Source organism: Orbicella faveolata, unplaced genomic scaffold, assembly GCF_042242905.1.
Source record: "Orbicella faveolata isolate gen_17 unplaced genomic scaffold, um_ofav_v1 contig_34, whole genome shotgun sequence".
Lineage (NCBI taxonomy): Eukaryota > Metazoa > Cnidaria > Anthozoa > Scleractinia > Merulinidae > Orbicella > Orbicella faveolata.
Window position 1 is genome coordinate 7,587,648 of NW_028301563.1, and position 24,192 is coordinate 7,611,839.

The 24,192-nt window shown below is 38.0% G+C and overlaps 1 protein-coding gene, 1 long non-coding RNA gene and 1 pseudogene across 4 annotated transcripts in view; all 3 read left to right on the plus strand.

Moving 5' to 3' along the window:
• The first annotated feature begins 43 nt into the window (after positions 1-43).
• LOC149104515 (pancreatic secretory granule membrane major glycoprotein GP2-like) overlaps positions 44-24,192 on the plus strand; it is a 290,181-nt gene continuing 266,032 nt past the window's right edge. The window contains exon 1 of the mRNA XM_089271037.1: positions 44-130. The gene's annotated coding sequence lies outside the window, so the exon portion shown is untranslated. The remainder of the gene's footprint in view (positions 131-24,192) is intronic.
• Positions 10,397-13,230, plus strand: LOC149104516 (uncharacterized; annotated as a pseudogene). The gene is made up of 2 exons (XR_016201203.1): positions 10,397-10,887; positions 11,161-13,230. The product of XR_016201203.1 is annotated as an uncharacterized LOC149104516 (transcript).
• Positions 15,501-20,458, plus strand: LOC149104517 (uncharacterized). 2 transcript variants are annotated; one of them, XR_016201226.1, is made up of 3 exons: positions 15,501-15,976; positions 16,243-16,324; positions 18,822-20,458. It is a non-coding gene; the product is annotated as an uncharacterized LOC149104517 (long non-coding RNA). The 2 variants fall into 2 exon arrangements; XR_016201227.1 differs by lacking the exon at positions 16,243-16,324 and having other exon boundaries at positions 15,505-15,976.

Here is a 24,192-nt window from a genome sequence, read left to right on the forward strand (position 1 = left end):
TCATTTAATTCTGTAGACATCAACGACTGTACTAATAATCCTTGTAAAAATGGTGGAAGCTGCATCGATGGCATTAACGGATACACGTGCGACTGTGAAGATGGGTATATCGGGAAAAACTGTGAAACAGGTGAGCTAATTATCATTTTGGATAAAGTTTGATAGAAAAGGTTTCTGAGGCTAGGTTTCGTTAAACATTTATTCAGAATTGCAAAAATAACTTGCCTAGGGGGATGCATTCACTCCTTCACCCTACCCCCGCCCCACCTCCCTCCCATATGTTTTTTAAAGGTTTAAAAATCTGTGACTTCCTTCCTCGGGTTGGTTGTTGGGGGAGCCTGAACCTAGAAGAGAGATATACGAGACACGGGGTGAACTGAAGTACTGGGTTTTCACAGTTATACGCGAGAGAATGGGCGGAAATAATGTGTGAATAACCGTCATCTCGAGGAGGCCAAATAGGGAATCGTAGTCAAGAGAAGACCGAATCGAAAGAAGTTGAAACAAATTTCGGCTCACGACTTTTGAACTTTCTGAATTTTAAAGAAACGAATTATCGTCCACCACAAATACACGAGTTCTTTGAGTCTCGGATTCATGTGAAACTTTTTTTGGCCCATGCATCTGTTTTGACACTCCGGAATATCTCGGTTTATAATCCATCAAATCTTTTCGCTCGCACACGATTAGTCTAAATGTAAATTTATCACGTGACTGAATCTTCCTCAGCAAAAACTGGGGACTATCCGAGTAAAAACTGCGCGCGTTGCGAAAAATATTTGAAGGATAATAAACACAATAACCTCCATTTGGAGCGAAAATATGTTCGCATTTTTTCCCTGGAAATCATCCGTTCCTCAAAACTCATAGTTCTCTTTTCCCAACAAATATTTTGCCACAATTGCTACTAATCTCGCAATCTCATTGGCTAATTTGTCGTTGTCAAGAAGAGTCCAGACAACGCTGCTTGCGTCAATGTGTCAGGCAAAAAAAAAAAAAAACACATTTTCTTTGACGTTGATATTGTGGCAAAAAAAAAAACATATGGATTGTGGTTCAACATTGTCGGTACTCTTATCGAAAACGGTATGCGCCATCACAGTGGTCAAAATTTGTTGTAGACTTGGATTAACTTTAATCGGCAACCGGTCCTCGGATAATGAGAAGCATTTTGAGAGTAAAAGTGTCCAAGAACATAATGACCCTGACCAGACTTGAACCAAGGCCTCTTGACTAGGAGTCCAACGCGCTCTGTAGCAAATACGATTTCTAAAGTAAGTCCGTCAAGAAACCCAAATGTTCGTGACGATTGTCGAAGATCAAAGAAGAACAGTGTTTCACTAAAATTTTGCGAGTTTTTTTTTTTCCTTTTTGGGGAACTAATTTTTGGGATTGCCAAAAAATGTAGGCAAACAAAGTCAAACTAGTCGATGAAAATGTAGACAAACAAAGTCAAAATACTCAAGTTTTTGTTAACAAATTAGGTTGGTAAAGGTCAAAGGCCAGAAGTTAAGTAGCGGGTTTGGAGCGGGTCGTGAGCCACCACCACACTGTTATTTTGATGAAAATCGGCGGAAGAAAACTCGGTGGAAGAAGAGTCGGTTGTGCTGTCAGTTGAGAAGGCTGTTTGACAGGACCTCACGCACTTGCAAAGCTAGGGTGTGGATGAGCGCGTAGTGAATTAGGGTGTCTCAAAATCAAAAACGCCTATTTCCATAGGGAATACTGTGTCGAAACAAGACCCTTCGACCGCTAGCTAGTGACAGTGACTTCGTGACAGTGATTTCGAGAACTTTTGAATTTTGCTGAGGTCATGTGAAACCCAACTATATATAGATTGTGATTTATAAAGAGTGATTGCATTTATTATTTTATTCTTTTTTGGCTCTGAAAAAGTATGATTTAACTTATCAAAAGGAACGCAGAAACCTGTGTGTATTAACTAAAGATAATTATGAACGTTTAATCATGTATTTATTATGATTTATTGATATCATTATATGACTGTGACATAACTCGCGATCCGTTGTAATTGGCTGATGGCAGGCCAATTTATCGCTATTTTTGATATGCACTGCAATACAAATTTATTAATGCGCGCGCGTTCGTACCCCACTCAGTCATACTTTCAACGAGTATTAGACTACGAGTAGTTCCTCTTTCGCTTAGTCCGCCTAGTCCGCTTAGTCCGTCGAGCGAGACCGTAAATAAACCGCGAGAAAAAAAACGGCCGCGTGAACTCGCGCGGCTATTTTCTTCTCGCGGTTTTCTTTCGCGTCACGCACGACGGACTGAGCGAACGAGGGACTACTCGTAGTCTAACACCATATGCAAGCGTCAAATATAACAAATCCTGTTACGGCCTATCTTTCAGCTAAAACATTCATTCATTCGTATTTCACAACTCGTCAGTTTGTTTATTTGTCTACACATTGCCATTTTATATTACAGTGGAACCTCGATTTAACGAACCTCTATTTAACGAGGTCCTCGACATAACGAACGATATTCTATGTCCCGGTCAAAGTTACAGTAAAATGTATGGAATAGAACCTCGATATAACGAATTCTTCGATATAACGAACATAATCCGGAAGCCCAAACGCAAAATCTACCTCGATATCACGAATTACAATGTCAGCATGCGACAGAAGATAAACGCTGAACAGATCAACAGTCAACAAATCCTTGTAATCCTTATGGTAAAGAGACAGCAACCTTTCAGTCAACGGCTTATTATATGTCATAGACATTGGCACTATAGTATTTCGACATCCATTAACTTCTGCTCTATCTTCTTTGAAAACCGGAAATGTTGGGTAGTGCAACATAACAACACTAAAGCCCGTTTCCTTGTTTACATGGACAGTTTTCTGTACAACCTCTATGTTGTAACATTTTTAAATCACTACTCTGAAAGTGTCGTTTTTTGTAAACAAAAGCTGCACGTCTGCTCAAAAGTGAAAATAATTGATACTGAAAGCCACCATGCTTAATGAATTGCATCTCAAAACGCGGCACTTCTGAGTGACGAAAATTGCATTGAATTGCGTGACAGAAGTCACCTGTGTCACAAATCAGTCATTAACTATGACCTCGATATAACGAACATTTTGGTCGTTTCCCCTCATTTCGTTATATCAAGGTTTTCGATATAAATAACGAACCCTCGATTTAACGAACAAATTTGGCCGGTCCCCAGCGACTTCGTTAAATCGAGGTTCCACTGTATATATTCAACTGTTACACAAAACATGTGAAACCAGATTATAATGTATTGCCCGGAATTGATCTGTTCGGAAAACAGAGACAAACAACTCGATGTTTGGGCGCGAGGGAGACGAATGGATAGACGGAGAAGATTGGTCGCTCGAGAAACCTCAGAAGACAAATCGATCTCCTAAAATATGCTACTCTGAATGGGGTAACCACCTAACCGAACCCAGGTGGTTTGTTCGTCTCTGTGACCCCTAGAGCTATGTCAGCTGGGGTCCTGCACTCCTGTTAGGATCACCCATGTCCAACAACGTGAAGGTTAAACATTAGATGAAGAGTGATTTCTCGGTCTTCCGAGTTTGGCACAGGGTTAACGACCTTGCCTCGTGGAACGATGCAGGACAAACTGGCCGCTATCCGCTCCATCCCCCATTATGTGTAAGACACACCTCAATTGGCCATTTTCGTATTCTCGGTGTTGGACTGGAATTACAATCGTGGACAAAAGTCCTTGGGACACTTATGTAATGTGACGAATTATCCGTGTTTTAGAATTGAAATTAAAAAAAAAAAAAAAAAAAAACGCTGCTATATCCTTTAAAAGCGCGTTACTGTCCCCCCCCCCCCCCCCCCCCCCCACCCAACACAATGTTGAAAATCAGGTGAAATTGGAGGTACTAGTTTTCAACATTGTATGGGAGGTGAGGAGCGAGGTTAGGCAGGTGAAGTCGTATTCGCCTCTGGCGTGTGAGCAAAAGCGCCAAAAGTGCAAATTTGTCCCAAGACTTTTGTCCATGATTGTAGCTTGCGACTGCGGCTGATGCGGGGAGTATTTTCAAATGCAAATGGCTTTAATCTCTTTTTGATGATATTCCCCCACACGAGCCTCCATTCCAAGCTACAACCATGGTCACAAGCGTTAGAAATCGTCATTCTTTTCGCATTTTGCCCCTCCCTACCCCTGGGTAATGTTGACATAACACTTTAGTCCAATACAAGTTTGCATTATACCATTTTCCAACATTGTAAGGGGGAATGGGGGTGCTGACACTCATTCTGTAGATATTACGGTTATGATTATTTTCCAACACAGCTTTTTAATGGTTGCAGTTCCAGTCCAATAGCGAAAATACGAAAATGTTCTATTAGTACACCTCTTCCTATTTCACGTGATTTACACCAATGGAAATTTAGTTCTTTTATGTATGTCATACGCCAAACGAAAAAATCGGAGAGCATTAAAGACGCTAGAACTTCTCTCGACTGCGCATCGAGGAACTCTATGATGCTCGCTAAAGCATGAATCAATTCTTAATTACGTATTCCATTGATGTACTTTTTTCGTGCTTGTTCAAATGTCTTTCTGTGTTTATCACGTATTTATTTACACATTTGTGTATTTTCTTTAGTTGATGGATGTCACTGGCAAAATTACAAAAATCTGTCCGATGCAGAAAGAAAATATGACTACGTAACAGTAAACCAGAAATGTGACAACACACTCAATGGCTGGTATCGCTTCCAAGGAGCTGCAGGTACAAAAATGGTGACCACATGTCCACCGATAGACCGTTGTGATGCATTCTATCCTATCTGGTTGAGTGGTGGTCATCCTACAGTGGCTGAGGGTAAAGTCACAAGAAACGTCTGTGTTAATAAGTATGCCGGTTGTGACAACTCATTCCCCATCCAAGTAAAGAACTGCGGCTCCTACTACATCTACGAGTTGGGTTACCTAGTGGATTGTCCCGCCCGTTACTGCAGCACTGACTAATCCAGTTACAAATGACGTTACTGTAAGAACTAGACATTGAGTGACAGCTGTTACGTTTACTTTCATTGGTCTTTTTTTCTTTGCGATTACTAACAGGTCCGGGTACCCGAAAAACAAGCAAATGGAACTAGAGAAGGAATTTGCTTAGCATTAGACCTTTTCCGACTGGGCGGTTTGTTGCCCCTTTTCAGAACACGTGATGATACTCTTGAAAATTCTTCCTTTCAAATCTTCAAATTGTCCCGTGTATGTGAATAAATAAGTTTTAGATGGATAAAAGAACAATTCTCTAGAGAATATCACGTGATCTGTAATGGGAAAACAAACCGCGCAAGCGAAAAAACCTTACAAGTACTAGTATTCCTACACAGATTGTTCCATGTTGTAGAAATCATGGGGGTCAAGGGGCACGAGGTTAACAATTTTCGGTCAAAATATTTTCTTTACCGCTAGATGTTTTTGTTTGTTCTCTGTCGTTCTTGCGTTTAGGAAGGGGATAGTGCAAGCTGCACATGATTTTTGTTAATGGATTTTCTTCGTTTTTATTACCAATTGTATTCTCGCTATACAGCTGTAGTACTATAGTACACGTGACTCCACACTCACTCGAGTGATGTCGCGCGGAATGAAGTATATCATGTACAACACTTTACTAATAATACTTATTTAGAGGCATTCCAAAGATCTTTCAACGTCAAGATTGATAACATTCAGCCTGAGTCGACCATACCAGACTCAAGTTGTTAATCAAGCACGTAACCAAGGAACGACCAATGAGAACATGCATCAAGCAATAAGGCTTGTTGTTGAATCAAACCGGACGAAATTCCAGCTCCATTACAATGTCTGTTGAGAGTTTTTCACCTCTTTTCTTATCATTCGTAGCTGTTCTTTAATATTAAAACTGCGGTAAAAAAGTATGCACCCATTTCTAGATTTTTCCTGAAGGATGGTCACTTCCAACTAAATCCTTTTCCTCAAACCAAGGGTCCAGTTGGAAAATTTGAGGTATAAAGGACATCGTTCAGACTGCTCTGGTATTTTTCTATTTCATTATTAATTCCCTCGATGCTAACTGGACGGCATTAGAGCGTGAATTACGTTTTCGTACACCATAAAGGTAAGGGCACAAGTTGGAGTCACCCTGAAAACCAAAACCAAAAAATGATTAATAATAAGGACAGACAGTTGCTAGTTGCTTCTTTGATTGTTTATTGACTTCAGAATTTAGTTTCGAGTTGGCTTGTTTGTTGGTAATACCTTTTTTTCGTGTTTCCTAGTTTTCGTGTTTGTTTGTTTGTTTATGTTTGTTACTTTGCTTGTTTGTTCCTTTGCTTGTTTTGATGTCTGTTTCCTAGTTTGCATGCTTGTTATCTTGTTTTAATGTTTGCTTCTTTCCTTTGTTTGTTTTGTTTTTATTTCGTTTTCCATCTTGCTGCTTTGTTGTCTGTGTTTGCTTGTAACATTTAATTATTTTTGCTCTTTCTTTCACTGGTGTTTTTGTTTCAAACATTGTTAACCACGTCAAGTGAAAGAGTCGTTGAATTATTGCGCCTTTAAAACACACGCGAACTCTGAAGCTCAGAGAAGCCTCAACTAAGTTTTTAATATTTTTTTTTTCCGCTGCTGTCAATAATAATGACAAGGAGATAAGGAGATAAGATAAAGAGACCGCTTAATAGCGACAACGGACATTTTTCTGTATCTCAAGTGACAAGTTCACATACAAAGTTGACCGCGTTTTACAAACACTGGTTATCTGAGCACTGCAGATTTTCATAATTATGCACCAATTCTAATCTGTTAGAAAATGAAAGCTTTTAATTTCACTAAACTTACTATAATAAATGAGTATTGACGCTCTTGCACTTGACTTTAAATTGAGTGCGAGACATTTGTATATTTGTTCTTCAGTTACATAGACTAAATAGATATTTTGGAAGTAGATTTTAATTCAGTAAATTTTTATGTATATAATTTTAGATAACATAGGCTTATACTCAATACTTTTTGTCATGTTTTCTGTTACAATAAATTGTAATTTAGAGCGTCCTCAACTAGCTCTGTTAAGCTAAATACATCGGCACTGAAAAATAAAGTTATGATTTATTTACGCATCGACAAAACTTGTGTTCGCTAAGTCTGTTATGAGAACCCGCTTAAAACGACCACCCGAGAAATGTAGATGCATTATCTGTTCCACTGTGTTCTACAAAAGCCTACCATGCATGCTGTACTGCGATGAATGACCCAAACTGCAATCCTGGTCCCCAACACTGGGATTTGACAACAACGCGGAGAGACACAAACAAGAACGCATGTTCTCAGACTTTGTGGTAATTGTGGTAATTTGGGATTATTGTGTACGTCAAAAATTCATCTTACCTCAGAACATTAGGAACCAGTCCCTTGTAAAATCCTTTCACCCCTTCGTATCTATAATTTTGAACTGGAACACGAAGGAAGATGTCACGTTAAGACGACAATAATATAACTACAGTGACACGCCTCGTGGAGTTCTAGGAAAAAAGTAATAATTGAGTCACGTTCTAAATGCATTATTTCAGCCTCTAAATGAACAGAATTACATTTAAATACTACTCCCTAAAACATATCATATTCACAGCTTCTAGTATCACTGACCTACATGTATATGCTAAGTTCTGAGTAGAGAATTAAGGGTTATTTTTGAAATCCACTACAGGCCATTTATTAACACTTATACTAGCCTTAAAGGCTTGGTGTCTTCCATTTTTTTTCAAGATAATTCAGTTTGTTCTCCTTTCAAGAAATTAGCTTGTAATCCACACTTGTAAGCACTGCAGACTTATTTTAATAGTGTGTTTGAATGTCTGCTTGCATGTTTTGTTCGAGTACCTTTGCTTCAATCTTAGTCTTAAGGTTTCAAATGCATATTCAAACAATGACATTTATTTACAGTTTCTTATTTATTGGTGTTCCAAAGTACTGGCTGTAGCCCTGCTTAAGTTCCTCATATGCCATAAACTGCAGTGGACCATGTGAAACACCAACAAGTTCCGGTGCATACCCCTGCAGATCAAACAAACTTTACGTGAAGAGGCTTGCAGATTCTCAAAAATATTAACAGGTCTATTTTGAATGTATATGTTGTGGTTCAATTCACAGTTAACAGAGGGGAATGGTTATGAAGCCCGGAAAACATCAAAGGAGCAAACAAAAATGCCAAGATTTACATTGGAAGGTCCACGACCGCGCGCGCAGAATCTTTTGTTTTGCGCTCATACACTATGCATGAATTGCGGAGTAAATCGTTTCTGTTGGTCAGTTCCTCGGTCAATAGTAAAAAATTATTGTGTTTTGTGCAAGGTCAAGGCCAAAAGATCGAACAAAAACAAACAACAAAGAACTTTAAAATTTGGATCTCATAACCATACCCCTCTATCAACTTCGTTCAATTCTAGCCGTCGTAAAATTTGATATTTTACTTTCTTTGACCTGCATTACGGTAATCATAATATTATCGTGAATACACCAGAACAATGTAAAATACAAAATTAAACCAAAGTTAAAATTGAACCACATCAAATACAGTCACACCCCTCCTCAGAGACACTTCCACAATACGGTCATCAGATAAATCAGAATTCATAGAATCTCCGCCTGTATGATACAGACACTACCATAACATGGGCACTCAGTTTGGTCCTTTGTCACCTGTACTGGAGAGGCTCAACTTGGCTCGATTATCAGTTTTTATACCTGCGCACGCTCTGATTGGTCGAAAACCGATCTTTTATCAGAGTACAAAACATAGAAAAAGCGTGTTTTAATGTTTTTCGCCACATTACTTCTATATCATAAAGCAAATGATCAAGCCTAAGCCATGTAAAAGTACACTGTGATAAAACACACCGGACATTTGAGAACACTTGAGAAATGTAGAAAGCACTCGCCTGCCTTGAGTTCTCCAATGCCCGTCGTGTTTTATCATAGTGTAATTTTACACGGCTTAGGCCTCTTTAATTGTTAAATAATGTGACGACAATGATCATCAGCATTAATAATATAAAAGGTCATACTGCAGTATCTTACAGCAATATGGTAATGCTCAGTGCCACACCTTCAAAGTAACATACACCTACTGGAGCCCCAAGCGCAAGTGTTCATAAATCATTATGGTCGCCGTAACTGAAACTCGAGGAAAAGATCATATTCACAAAAAAGTTTACAACAGCAATATGAGATTTTTTGACAGGCAATACTCTCACCTTGTACAATCCTCGGAGTCCTTCATGTCTCCATAACTTTAAAAGTGCGTCTGTGAGACAGAATTGCTTCAAAAGGATAAGAATGATACTTCATATTGTTGACACTAGAAGCTGGTGCCTTAACCCCCAACTCACCACCCCGCTTAGCCAGGCTTAAAGTAAGAGTTAAGAGTATTAGAAGTTGTGTAAGCCCGGGAAGACATGACGACTACTGACAGAAGGGAGAGTTGCTTGATACTGCAGCCAACCATAAAACACATAAATGAATATGGCATATTAAAAAAAGCACACACTGTAAGGTTATGAATGTTTAAAACCATTAATGATACTTCCCATACTCTTAAGACACAGAGCTTAAACAGGTGATATATAATATTGATCATCTGAGGAAAGAGAATTTTACAATTAAACTAAACATCATTAGTTTCTCTTCCACACACTCTTTGAAATGTTTTACAATGAGGGTATCATTAATTTTCTGCCATTTAATCTGAGTGCAACAATGAGCATTTTATGACTGGCACCAAGGGAAACAGTGAGTTTTGTTTCCCAGAGACCCTCAATGTCATTGAGGTTGAGGGAAAACAAAACTCAGTGTTTCCCGTGGGGCCAGTCATTAAGTGTTTTGTTATACCTTCCAACTCAAAAATAGAAAAAAAAAAAAAAAAAAAAAAAAAAAAACCTGCGAAGAAATCGTTTGCTTCATGCTGGCTGGCTCACAAATTTGCCCGGTTTTAAGGAGCATGACATGATCACATTCGAATCAAAAGTTGAAGTTGTTCTTTCCCTAGGGATGTTAGTGAGTCCTGTTCGCCATAGGGAGTTAGTGAGTTTTGACCCATGACACGTGACACGTCCTCCTCCAATCGCAAAACGCATTTGAGTTGGGAGGTGTAACAAAAACGCGGGTACACCCAAAATTTGCTGGAAAATTCAAATTTTTGTTTTTCTCGGATTTTGCATCTTTAGGTATTTAAGTTTACTATGGAGTAAGAGTTTATGGCAGTATTTTTTCTTTTATGCCTTTGCGAGCGATTTTAAAATTCCCGCCTCTGTTGGCTAATTTGGTTGCCATAGCAACGAAAACAGCATTTCGTTGTTTTCCAGTTGTTTATGATGTTTTTATGCAGCTTTCTGGACCGCATATGACTAAGGACACTGCATTTAGTCTTACTTGAGGCGATTTGTTGGTGAAACGCATTATGGGATAGCTTTGACGTGCTACATTCAATCGATCGAAATCACTGTGTATACAGAACGAGCAAGAACGATCAGAATCATTTGGAAGCGATATATCAGCGTAAAATTTACTGGCAATGGTCGGAAAGACGGTGAGATCTTCCTACAAAAAGAAAAGGAAAGGATTTTCTGGGACGCAGAGACATGCAGCAAAACGAAAGAAACCCGCTCCTGCTGATGATTTCGAAACACAACCAAGCACATCTGGTGTTGCAAATCAATCGGACTCAGACTCCGAAAAACCCATTGGTTCATCAAGGAAGAAAATGGAGAATACAAGCAAAAAGCTTTCCATAGAAAACTCTGACGATGAGATTTCATTCCAACCCGAGGAAAGCAAGGGATACAGAATCATTGACCTGGAAAACTTATCCAAGGCGGTCTCAAGTGCCCACGTGTGTGATGAAGGTGAGAAATTTTCGTAGTGCTATCATAGAGTCCTTACCAAATTTTCCAGATATGGATTTTGTCCTAGTTTTTGCTTTCGACTTCGGCTCCTGGATTCTAGCACATTTTTTGGTGTAGGGACTGACCTTTTAGATTGAAAGGCTAGCTCCAAGAAGGCATTGTTATGTTTAGGTTATTTTACACTGCAATATGTTTTCTGTTGTTGTGTGTTCCTGTCAAACTGCATGGCAATTTTTCAATTTTTACCTAGTTACACTTAATTTTTCTGTTTAGGGAGTTTAACTCTAGAAGATGACACAACAAAAAGACAGGGACCGATGTCAGAACTGTCTTTACAGTGTAACACCTGCCATGAGTCTACGCCATTTCTAACCTCCACCAGTGTGACCCAGCGAGGAACATCGTACGACATCAACCGCCGAGCTGTTTATCATGCCATAGAGACTGGTGGTGGCTACGAAGGCCTTGCTACATTTTGTAGCATCATGAACATGCCTTGTCTCACGAAAACTGCATATCACAAACAAGTAGATAACATCTTAGAAGCACTAGAAGATGAAGCGAAGGAAGAGATGAGGAAAGCTGGAGAACGACTCCGACAACACATCTTGGATGAAAATCCGGATGAAGATGAGAATGACATCCTCAATGCTGCTGTCAGCTTTGATAGCACATGGGCAAAGCGAGGGTTTACTTCATTAACAGGTGTAGTGTTTGCCATCTCAGTAGACACTGGAGAAGTCTTGGACTACCATGTCTTGTCCAAATCATGTCAAAAATGTGCCCTAAAAAAGGGAAAATGCACTGATGAAGAGTTTGAAGAGTGGCTGTTAGAACATGAGTGTGATATTAACTTTACTGGTAGTTCTCCAGCCATGGAAGCTGAAGGAGCTGTTGTCCTGTGGGGTAGGTCAATCGAACGCCACAACCTCAGGTATAAGTGGATGGTAAGCGATGGCGACAGTAAGGCATTCAATTCTGTTGAACATATTTATGGCGAAATGTGGAAAAATTGGACTGTGTGGGGCATGTTCAAAAAAGAATGGGAGAACACTTGCTGAACCTCAAAGCTAGAACAAAGGGTAAACTGGCTGATGGTCAACCGATTGGAGGTCGTGGTCGACTGACGGAGGGAAAAGTTAAACAGCTGTAGAAGTATTATGGTCTTGCAATTCACCAAAACACCATTAAAAAGTTGAACCCAACAGAAAGAGAGGTGGATGTTGCAGTTTATGTCATGAAAAAGAGCATCATTGCAACTCTTCATCATGGTGTTAAGTCACAAGACCCAGCCAAACAACATCGTTTCTGTCCTCCAGGAGAGTCGTCGTGGTGCAAGTGGCAGCAGGATGCAGCATCTGGTACTTCAACGTACAAAGACGATGAGTGTTTACCAGAGGTCTTTCTTGAAGTCCTTCGCCCTACATTTATGACATTAAGTGATTCCAAACTACTGGAGAGGTGTGTGCTAGGGACAACACAAAATCGAAACGAGTGTCTAAACTCAATGGTGTGGGTCCGGTGTCCCAAGAACAAGCACCATGGTGTCAAAGTGGTTCAGTGTGCAGTGGCGTCAGCTGTCTGTCACTTCCATAGTGGGGCAAGCAGTAGACTAAGAGTAATGGAGAGACTTTCAATCCCTGGTGGAGCATCAACAAGATTGGCTTCTAATGTCAAAGACAATAAAAGGAAGAGAAAGTCAGATTTGCAAGCAACTGCGAAAGAAAAGAAGCGCCGTCAGGGAGAACAGCTTCTGCGTACTCGTCGTGAAGAAGCTCTAAGAGAAGCCGAAGGAGTGACTTATGAAGCAGGAGGCTTCTGAAATGATTTTAAAAACTTATTATGGCAAAATGTGTACAAAATAGCAACAATCAAGGCATAACCGATGTGAAAATCAATGTTTTACTTTAATTACAACTTTAAAGTTACTTTTTTCATTACGTATGTTTTTAGCCTTCAAGAAAAGATATCTCATGAACGATTTATCCAATTGAGCTGAAATTTTCAGGATTTGTTGTTCTCAATAAGTTGTTTGTTTTAAGCATAGAGATTTTTCATATGATGCATGTGCTTGAAGTTATGATGTAAAACATATCTTGGATTTTTTGTACCAAATTTGATGAGCCATCATTTCTCGTGTTTTTATTATTTCAGAAATCTCTATGCTTAAAACAGTAAGCAGTTTGTCTTTTTTAAAATGAAGCAAAAATAATTCAATTTCAGTCATTCTAGCAGGAGATATCTTTTCTCAAGTAAGCCTTGGTATCACCCAGCAGGTGGTACAATTAACTGTTTGGTATCAGCTTACAATAAGCTTTTGGGGCATTAATTTTTTTTTTTTTTTTTCACAATCTTTGGCTCATAAGCTTTCTAGAAATATATAGTTTGCTATAGTTTGGAATAATATCTTACATGTGAAAATTGTTTGAAAAATGGCCTGATTTTTGGGTGTACCCCCACCCTGTTCATAGTCTGTGCAAACTTGACAGTGTAAAACTGACACTTTTTAAACTTTAGTAACAGTAATTCCTGTCCATTATTTTCAATCTAATTCATGATTTCCACATACACTGTAACTACATGTACTCACCAAGCATTCCCTTTATACTGAGGTGCCTGAGTAATTCCAGCTTGTGGATCAGTGTATTGAAGGCATAAGCGAGTTTTCACAACCCAGATTGGGTTTGTTACTGATAGAGTTCCAATTCCTAGAAGAGCATTTGTTTCATTTAACACTTAAGCTAAGCATTGCAAGCATACATGTAGATGATGGTTTATACCACCATGTATGCTTTGATTCATAGTTTTAATTTCCCCAATGAATGAACAAGAAAAGATAAAGTTTAACACTGGAAAAGTTGAAAATTTACATGGACATGTCAATTTTAATTTACAGCATGTAAATATTGATTTACATTCTTTGTAAATTACAATTTACATGTTAGGGTTTTGTAAAATAAATTTACAGGAAATTTACAGCTTTTAGTACAGCATGTAAATGTTCTGTAAATAGTGATTTACATTGTCTTTGTCGACAATGATCATTTGAAGAACATGTAAAAACCTGTAAAATATTTTACGCACTTTTACAGTATCTGCCTTTGTAAAAAACATGTAAATTGCTTTGCTAAACCATGTAAGAAACATGTAAATAATTCAAGCGAATGCTGTAAAAAGTCTGGAAATGTTATGTTTGTAACCCTGTAAAAACCATGTAAATGAAAAAAGGGGGCCTGTAAGAAAGATGTAAAAACCATGTAAATGAAAAAAGGCGGCCGGTAAGAAACATGTAAAAACCATGTAAATGAAAAAAGGGGGCCTGTAAGAAACATGTAAAAACCATGTAAATGAAAAAAGGGGGCCTGTAAGAAACATGTAAAAACAATGTAAATGAAAGAAAGGGAGCCTGTAAGAAACATGTAAAAACCATGTAAATGGAAAACCTAGAAGTTGCACGGGTGCAGTGGGGGACTGTAAATAGCCTGTTAAAAACATGTAAATTAAAAAGGGGGACCTTGCAATTCGCACCTCTACCATTGGTATAAATTAGTTTACTTTTCGCACAAATATTTTTTAACTTGAAAATGGTGCCAGGATGACACCGAAACGTCGTTGCTCAGTTTTTTCGCTAATCTTTATTGTTAACTGTATTTCCAAATTTAATCTTATAAGGACCTTGCAAAGGCTGTGAAAACAATTTAAATGAGCTAATAGGGGCTTTTCGAAAAACTGTTAAAACCACGTTAATGTAAAATGGAGACTCTTAGAAAAAAAAGATCTAAATTTAAGAGAAGGTCTGCCTAAACCCTGCAAAAACCATGTAACGGAAAAGTGGGCTTATTTAATATAACTCTGGTGTAATGGTTCAACCAACGGAGACTGTTGAAATGATGTAAATTCCAAGTTACCGACAGGTTCGCTATCCTCTTGTAAACGGTTGGTTGGATTTTGCAAAGAAATAAATGAAAAGTTACCCCGGCCAGGTTAAACTTGGGGGACGGGGGGGAGAGAGAGGAAGGGTTGTCTTGGGTAACCGAGAACATATAAATGGGACCTTTTAAAGGCGCGTAAAGTTAAAACGTAACACCGCCCTAAAGCTCCGTAAACCTACCGTGAAGCCTCCATTAAGGTGCCTTTTACGTTGAAGCATTTGAACTTCTCTAAAATCCAAGCGTGTGCTATAGTGTGCTTTAAACTGAAGTTGGGTTAGAGGGTATGCACCAAACTAAATCGCTGCATTGATCGACACCGCACGAAGCTGTCTTCTTGTGAACTTTCCGCGCATCCACAACGACAAAATAAAACTAGAATTGTTACTGCACATGCAGGCGTCCCAAGCTTACGCCTCTAGAAAAGGGAAAAATTAATTCTCGGACACGTACGTATTTATTCATGAAGGACCATGAAAGCGTCACGTGTTGTGTGAGTTCAAGACGGAAAGAGCCCCGGTGACCGAGTTTGAACTGACGCGAGTTAGGTTAGGCAGGGAACCATAAGGGACACGGCCGGCCCAACGACCGTTTTCTCTCGAATGCTTTGAAACGCTGTTTTAGGCTATCTGGTGTACTTTCGAAGCTCTGTAGGTTAATTTTAGGTAGCGCAAAAAAAATATATATCTGTTCGGTTATTCTAGAGGAGCTTGTGTATCTCGTACTTATTAGGGCTTTTTTGTCCATTTCCCGAAAACGTTAGGACTTATCGCCTTTCCGAAAATGATAGCTGACTTTTTTTCGGTACCCAAAATGACATTTTGTTTTTTTGGTTTGTTTTGGTTTTTTTTTTGTGATTTCTACCGTTCTGTGCTTTCATTGCCGTCACTGTTATCCCAGTCCCTTTATAAGAGCGTACCAGCCTTGTGAGTGCCCGATCTCCAACAAACAGGAATCAGCGGTCTTCATGTTAGGTACCAGGTCCTCTCGGTTCTCCCGCCATGTTCGGCAGTTTCGTTGGAACTTGCATCGAACTCGAGCTCTGTTTCAGCGGGCCAAAATCCACTCTACCTTCGCTTCGTCATCGTGCACAGTTTCAAGGCAAAGTTTTCCGTTACCCAGAAGCTGAAGATAGCGATTACAGGCAACAACAACAACAGGTAAGCAAGTCTTGCATAAATTGAACGAGTAGAGTAAAGTAACGTCAAGATACGTATACATTTCGTTTTGTCTTTGGTTGTGAATGTGTCATTATCAAGGAGAAGTTACGTTGCTTGTGGAACCGACTTTGTTGATGTTTACCTGCTGTGCATAAAGGGCTTTATTATCTGTTCTTATCTGTTCTCGATAACCGAGTAAGAGCATGCGACATTTGTTATTGGCTTATATGCACCTTATGATTCCTTTTGATGCATTCTCTTGTAAGGTTATGTTGCCCTCTGATGTGAATGCTAGTAAGCTAAAATGTAATGTGCCATCTTCAGCAGAGAAATTTCTCTTATGCTAGTGTAAGTATTCTGAAGTTCCTCAAGTGTCTACAGTTGTACCTCCATGCAAGTTACAATATGCTACACAACTGTACATGGACATTGCACCCACTGGTGCTGATAGTAAGCTAAATGTTGTGAAATTTTCTTTCACAAAAAAAACACTATGATACTTTATAAAGAGGTATACATGTACCTCAAACTGTCATGAAAACTACACAGGACTTGAAAAAAAAAGGAAGAGTAACTTGCCCAGGCAGGAAAATCTACTTGTCTTGGACGACACAGCATAGTCAATCGATTATTTCATAACAATCAATAGGAATTAGTCAATGATATCAGAAATCAATAAAAGGACTCGTCATGAGTAATCGATTGTGATCAAATTTTCAATAAGCATTATCAATTTTGCTGATACTAGCTTATCTTTTAAGCAACATTTAATAAGAAAGAAATGAACAAAAGATATAAAGTGAAATATGAAATCATGAATACAATTGCATAAAAACATAACATTGTATCTTGTAAACAGAATATTTTGCTGGCATACATGTATTGGGGACTATGTTTTAGGGGTCTTTGGTAGTGCCTTTGAAATCTACATAAAAAAGTTACAATCAAACATTGTGTTGAGGGACACAATTTTTCTACAGTTTATGTGAACTAACAAAGAGAGGCCAACTTTCAATTGATTCTCTAATGACTGATAAATTTGGTAAAATCAAATTGATAACTTGAAACTTCTCTAGCATGTGAGTATGAATTTCTTTCAGTTGATTGATAGCACTGATAACACTTACATTAATTTCAATTTATTGATTTATATCAATTTATGGATCAATTTCAATCGATTGCCTTACCCTGGGATGACCAGACAGCATTTTAGAGACCTGTTACAGCTGTACATTTTACTTGTACGAAATTGGGCTCTTACCAAATACATGCAGGTTTCATGTGTCATGCATCTGTTCATTCATCTGTAGCAGGGCAGGAAAAAAAATTGTAAGTCACTTGCCCAGTGGGCCAGTCAATTTCAGTTTTCGCTTGCCCCCATTTAAATATTAGTTGCCAGTGTGGTGGCCAGTAAGGAAATCAGAGGACAAATGCGAATGAAGTACGCTCGGATTCCTAACTAATTCTTGCTTTCAACCTAATAATTAACTAATCTTTAGGTCTTAAGTTTTGAAATGGAATGACTGGAAATTATCATTTATCAAGCTTGCATTTTTAGTCAGACTCACAAGACTACTGAGGCTACATTGTAATTTCACTTGCCCACTGGGCCACTGAACTTCTATTTTCACTTGCCCAAGAGCAAAATTTACTTGGCTGAGTAAATCAGATCTGGTTTTTTCCTGCCCTGAGTAGATCACAGATAACACCAAAATGTGGTAAAAACAAAAAATATTCACATAAGCCATTACCAGAGTGTGTCACAGAATCTGTGAATTTTTCAGGCGTGTGTCACTGATGTTCTTACAACATTTTGATGTCTTCTGCCATCTATTACTGAACAGATGCGCGACAACGTAGAATCTATCTGCTTCATAATACATAACAAAGAAACAAAAACAAACATTTATGACATCAGCTGTACCTTTGTCCACCAATAGAGCATAAGTACATGTAAGAAACAATCAAATTGTGCCTGCAAATAACTTGACTTATTATTTAAACATTGTTTGATAGGAGTTTGATTTATTGTACATGAATATTACAATGTAGTAGATAGTGAACATTGAATATTTACTGCCACACATTTTGAGTTTAGTTCTTCTACATCCTCTGACATTCAGTGCCTTCCAATCAGAGATGCAAAGTTTTTGTCACACAGTAGCTACAGATGTAGATTAAGATCTGTTTGATTGATGAATATTCAGGGCTCAAAATAATGGCCGGTCAACGGGCAGTGTCTGGCCAGAATGGTCACTTGACTGGCCAAAAACTTCACTCGCCAGTCATGTTGACCAGTCATGTCATGTTGAGACGGTCACGTTGTTCATTCTTGAATAAACAATCAAATCCCCAACTGTAAATCTGAGAGTTTTTAATCTCTTTTTTATTATGACCTCTAATGAAAACATACACCAATGCATACATGTATCTGTTCGAACGGCTAAAGACCATTCGCTTGCTGTTTATCATGCGTTCAAGATCGATAGGAATGCCATTCGAGTGACTGGGGTTAATATTAAGCCAATTTTTAAACGGTCTAGCAGTGACTGGAACAAATAAACTATATTTGTGGGTTTAATTTGGCTCACATTACATGTACTTGATTTTTGCATAAATATCCTGACCGGTCAGAAACGAGACGTGACCGAGCTAAAATTACTTTGGCCAGTCAACATGACCGGCTACAGTCTGATTTCAAAGGTCACAGTATAAATTGGAATGACAAGAAACAAAATAATAACTCCAATGTAAAATTCAGTGATTGATATCATACACAGAATTTGCTGATTCATATTCAGACATAACTTATCTTATTCAACGAAATGTTTTTTGTTACTTGTAGGATGAAGTAAAATTGAGAGTGGTCAATACATGCATACTCCTTGGCATTGATGCTTGATCAGGAAAAAAATCAGCCACTGAGAAGTCTACAGTACTTATGACTCTATAAGGGGTCCAAGGCCCATTTCTTGAAGGCCCTGGAAACTTTTCGGGCCCACAAAGCCATCTTTAATTGAGCTGTGTCTAAAAACTAAGAGCTTAGATTAGCTTAGATTACTAGGTTGATACTTATTGTTCAATACAGCAGCTATAAGATTTCATCATAAAAAGAAAAGGCTATGTTTACATACATGTAGTACCATGATGTGTTATGGGAACTATGGTACTGATAGGCCTTTCAATTTCAACAGGCCCCTATGAATTTTTTCTTTTTGCAGTACAGTTTTTTATCACAAAAAGAAAAAGTAAAATTTTGAATATTGTTTACAGTGAACGTTTTGTCAGGGGTCCAAAATGTTTGTACTGTTTGGATTCCGTACAGTTTTGGAAAAAGAAGGAAACTGTGACTTTGTAAACATAGCCTAAAAGATGTCAGAAGCCTTGTTTTATGTTATGCAATGTAGTATTCCTTTGGCATGAATGTTTTTATGATGAATTTAAAATGTCAATCTCTATCTTGTGGTAAATGTTTTTTCTCCCTATTTTCTGTTATTTCAAACAAGAACAATTCACTCTATGAAAAAAGTTGATCAATACTTCACACTTACATTGCAGTAATTTTCATAATAAGGTAAAGGTAAAGTCTGCATACGAGCCACATGGCCCAACAGGCTGGAGCTTATCCCGCTTTCTGTAGCAGGAAGCGACTAGGACTATTTCTACTCCCCCTGGATGAGATGCCAGTCCATTGCAGGGTTACCCAACCATTAAATTCACTGCTACCCACTTATACACCTGGGTGGAGAGACACTGAGAGTAAAGTGTGTTGCCCAACAACACAACAGAATGTACCCGCCTAGAGCTTGAACCCGGATCGCTCGATCAGGAGTTGAGCGCACTACATGTAACTACGAGGCAATCGTGCCTCCTCCATTTTTCATTGTTAAGGCTAATTTAATCCTACATTAATTACTTAGTAAGAAAAAACAGTTTATTCATTCATTTTATGACAAAGGTATTATCACTACGTTACATTTGACTTTGTGGATTTAGTATATATTTAAGAGAGGTATCCATTCGCAAACAATTTTAATTTAGTAAAACACCTAAATTGCAAAATTTTTACTAGTTGTAGCTGACAACAGTATAGTTCTTAATCATTTTATTATTTATGAATTAAATAGAGCTGAATATGACATGGTTTCGCACAATCTTGAAAAGGTCTTGAATTTTAGTAGTCTTCTTGAAAAGTGCTTGAATTTGGTTAAAGGAGCTCAGTCATGGTATTTTAAAATATTTTGGCCATGCACAAAATTACATTTAAGTCGTCTTGTTATGAATAGATAGAAAAGAAAACATGTTTTATTTGTTGCAATGTATACACTGTAAACCTTATTCATGGCATATAAAAACTATTTGAATTTTACTGAGTTTTTTCTGATTGCAATAAATTTCTGATTCTGTATAAATTTGCATATTTTCTACTATTATAATTAAGGTCAACAGATTTGATTACAATAAAACAGTACATTCCATGCATTTTTCCTCAAGTGATTATTTACACATCATTTATTGCACAGGGTTTCTGCCTCCCTTTTTCGATTTTCATGTTATTTACAGGTTCCCTTTTTCAATTTACAGGTTATTTGCAGGCTCCCTTTTTCAATTTACAGGTTATTTACAGGCTCCCCTTTTCAGTTTACATGCTATTTACAGGTTCCCTTTTTCGATTTCCATGTTATTTACAGGCTCCCTTTTTCCATTTACATGCTCTTTACAGGCTCCCTTTTTCGATTTACATGTTATTTACAGGCTCCCTTCTTCGATTGACATGTTATTTACAGGCTCCCTTCTTCGATTTACATGTTATTTACAGGCTCCCTTTTTTGATTTACATGTTATTTACAGGCTCCCTTTTTTGATTTACATGTTATTTACAGGCTCCCTTTTTCGATTTACACGTTATTTACAGGCTCCCTTTTTCGATTTACATGTTATTTACAGGCTCCCTTCTTCGATTTACATGTTATTTACAGGCTCCTGTTTTCATTTTCCATGTTATTTATAGCCTCCCTTTTTTTATTTACATGTTGTTTACAGCCTTCCCTTTTTTATTTACATGTTATTTACAGTATTATGGCACCCTCCCTGTATTAAATTTACATGTTATTTACGGGTTTCCAGGTTGAATCACAAGAAATTTACAGGCTATTTACAGTATTTGCACGAACAGTTTACATGTTATTTACATGATCTTAGCCCTTTGCTTTGAAACATTTACAGTGTTTTCTTCATCATTTACATGTTTCACTTAAAATATTTACATGTTATTTACATGAAACCTCCAAAACATGTAAAAGGGGAAAAATCATGTAAATTATTCTTTACAGTCTTTTTTTGATTATTTACATGTTAATTACATATTATTTACATACTCTGTAAATTTATAACTTTTCCAGTGTAATTTTTCTAGGATTAAATTTTAAAAATCAGAAAACTAAAAAGAGACACACCAATTAATACTAAATATTTTTTAAATGTAAAGATTATTAATAGTATATCATTTTATTGATTGCGCCATTGAACTTGAGAGGAGTGTTAAATATGTTAAATATGTTGTCACATCTGACAGTTTTCATTTTATTTACAGTGTATGTAAGATCTCTACATACACATATCAAGACTGGAAATCACATATTTCTCAGTTGAAAATAGTTCACCATGGGAATCTTGTAGACGGATTTTCCGGTCATATTTTACCTTAATTTTAGATGTTGAAGAATGCAATAGAGGTTCTCACAAATGCCATCTGAACGCCAGCTGCAACAACACCAAGGGAGGGTACAACTACTCTTGTAAAGACGGATACACTGGAGATGGACATATAATTGCACAGGTTTGCTTCTTGTCTGTATATAACAGTATATCTTATGATATTTTATGTCGAGAAATGGATGAGATTCATTCACTTCACGTCAGCTTATGCAAACCCAATCAGCACGGAAGCCAGCAGGACAAACAGACTAGCAGACAAAAGAGAAATAGCATTTTCACAGCATGTTATTCCTTTGTAGGTTAATGGCGGCAACATTGCGTCAAGTGGTGTCAACGATTCTCCTGTACACATTTATAATAATCCCTTGTGGAGAAAAAAAGTGAGAGTAAGGTGTCTTGACTTGCCAATAGCATAGGTCGACGATGTAAAGCTGTAGAGACCACAGAAGGCATAAAATGTTAGCAGTATGTCAAGTCCTAATGCAATCACGGTTCCTCTGATTTGAATCATTTGACCACCAATATTTGCATTCGATCGTACCTTTCAGATATCGAGGAGTGTGCTACCTGACACCATACCTGTGAAAACAAACCGAATTCTGAGTGCAGAAATACCGAAGGATCATTCAACTGCCCTTGTGATTTTGGATACGTAAGCAACGACAATAGGCAAACTTGTACAGGTAAACACTCTGCATCTTATTACATTTTAATTACCTTTCAATCCATTGGCTCTTGTCTAGTAAGGAATTTTTTCATTCGATTAGCCATTTTTTCGCGTAAGTGACTGTCCATCTACCCACGCTCGAGAAGGCGGTAGAAACCTGAAGGGCAATTTGAATACTGATTATTTTTGCCTACGGCTTTGCAGTCATTCTATAAACCCTAGCTATACGTGACCTGTAAATACATTTTCTCGAGCATTTTAGCAAACCGAATAAATTGAGGAAATCTCCATACTTAGTAAACACAACATTAGACTACGAATAGTCCCTCTTCCGCCTAGTACGTTGAGCGAGACCGTAAATAAACCGCGAGAAAAGAAAATGGCCGCGTGAACTCGCGCGGTGATTTTCTTCTCGCGGTTTTCTATCGCGTCACGCACGGCGGACAAAGCGAAAGAGGGGCTACTCGTAGTCTAACACAATATGCAAGCGTCAAATATATCAAATCCATTTACTTTCGCAACTAGCAAAACTCGCCTGACATTATTAACAAGTACAGTTTTATTTCTTTTAGACTTGAACTTTATATCGGTGAAAACCGAGAGAAAATTATTTGTTTACAATATGCAACTTAAACAACTGAACTTACAACAAAGCATGCAACTCAAGTATCACTGTTTAGGGATTAGCAAAATTAACACAATGAAATTTTATTAAGTTACTCAGAGCATGGTTTCTAATCAGGAAGACTTAACAACTCCTATTGTAGATATCTCGCCGAAGCAACGTTACAGTTTTTATAGAAAACGCGACCAAGGGTTCTACAACAAAGAGTCGCTTACCGCAATTTGGCAATTCGCATCAGTGTGAAATTTCCAGGCAGAAACACCAAGCAAAATTTATGAAGAGTGAAATGAACTAATCTTTTTGATTGATCAATGAATCGACCACATTTTACCGTTTTCATCGTTTCTTAAAGTCTCTAAACACACCAAACACGTTTGATTTTTCTATGTGATTTTCTCCCGCAATGTCTGCAGGGACGGACGCTCGCTTGCTCTCACGTTGACGTTATTACCAAACTTTCTCGGTTTGATGGCGTACTAAAAGTCTTTACCCATGGTGTCCTTCTGGTGCGCTTCGCGAGCTGAAGCTCCGCTATGAGCCAATTCTTTTATAACATCCAAATTAAATAAGAAACAAACTGTACGTGCGATGAGGAAATGAAATGCAATTCACAGTTGATCAATAGAGCAATTCAACTCACTCTCTTTTCTCTTTTTTTTTTTTTTTCTTTTGGTGTTTGTTTTTTTCTTTAGTTGATCCATGCCATGCAAAACCCTAAACAGTTTTAATAGAAATAATAACAATAATGAATCTTTGCGTAATCCATTACGTGACAATACTGAATCACTGTCCAGCAATGGCGCCTGGTATCGTTTTCAAGGAGCTGCGGGAACAAGATTACTAACCGATTGTCCATCAGTCAAACGATGTCACACTGACTATCCTGGATTGTTGAATGTTGATGAAAAACCCTTGCCGCCAGAAGGCGTAACAGAAGAGAGCATCAAAGTCTGTTTTGGGTTCCATGGTGAGACTAATTGTTGCGCCCGATCGATATTCATTCACATAAAGAATTGTAGTTTCTACTTTGTCTACAAATTGTTTCCTATTTCTACATGTAGTCTCCGACACTGTGGAACCGACTAAACCAAGTAAATACACTAAATAGGTATCCAGAGAGTACTGTGAGAGTTTGTATGGAACTTTGTATGAGTTATAGATTTAACAAATGATAAACGCCATAGCATGCACTATTGAGTTATGGAT